We start from the raw sequence: 553 nt of genomic DNA, 5'->3' as shown, positions 1-553 counted from the left end.
TCTAATTGTTTAAGCAACTTTATTAATTATATATGGTTTATAAACATTATTTTAAACATTATGCACTTTTTTTCAAAGATAGTCGTGTTATTTTATTACGCTTTGAAGAAATGTGCATAATATTTTACTCGATGCTAATGATGATGATAATATTTAAGTAGAACATTCTAATTTAGTTTTTCAGTCATTTTGACAGCCCTAGCAGATGGGTCATTGATGGGTCTTCCAGCATGACAGTGACCCGAAACATACCGCAAAGGCAACAAAGGAGTGGCTCAAGAAGAAACACATTAAGGTCATGGAGTGGCCTAGCCAGTCTCCAGACCTCAATCCTACAGAAAATCTGTGGAGGGAGCTGAAACTTCGAGTTGCCAAATGACAGCCAAGAAACCTTAAAGGGGTCATATGATGCTTTTTTAAAGATCATTATTTTGTGTATTTGGTGTAACAGAATATGTTGACATGCTTTAATGTTCAAAAAACACATTATTTTTCAAATACTGTACATTATTGTAGGTCCTCTATGCCCCGCCTCTCTCAAACGCTTCGTTTT

At 35.1% G+C, this 553-nt stretch overlaps 1 protein-coding gene across 1 annotated transcript in view; it reads right to left on the bottom strand.

The window, feature by feature from the left end:
* The window catches only part of lrpprc (leucine-rich pentatricopeptide repeat containing), a 56,879-nt gene that overhangs the window by 51,393 nt on the left and 4,933 nt on the right, over positions 1–553 (bottom strand). The gene's annotated exons all lie outside the window — the stretch shown is intronic.

Source organism: Sinocyclocheilus anshuiensis, unplaced genomic scaffold, assembly GCF_001515605.1.
Source record: "Sinocyclocheilus anshuiensis isolate Anshui unplaced genomic scaffold, SAMN03320099.WGS_v1.1 scaffold1015, whole genome shotgun sequence".
NCBI lineage: Eukaryota > Metazoa > Chordata > Actinopteri > Cypriniformes > Cyprinidae > Sinocyclocheilus > Sinocyclocheilus anshuiensis.
The sequence above is the reverse complement of the archived record's forward strand: the minus strand, read 5'-3'. Positions and strand labels throughout refer to the sequence as shown.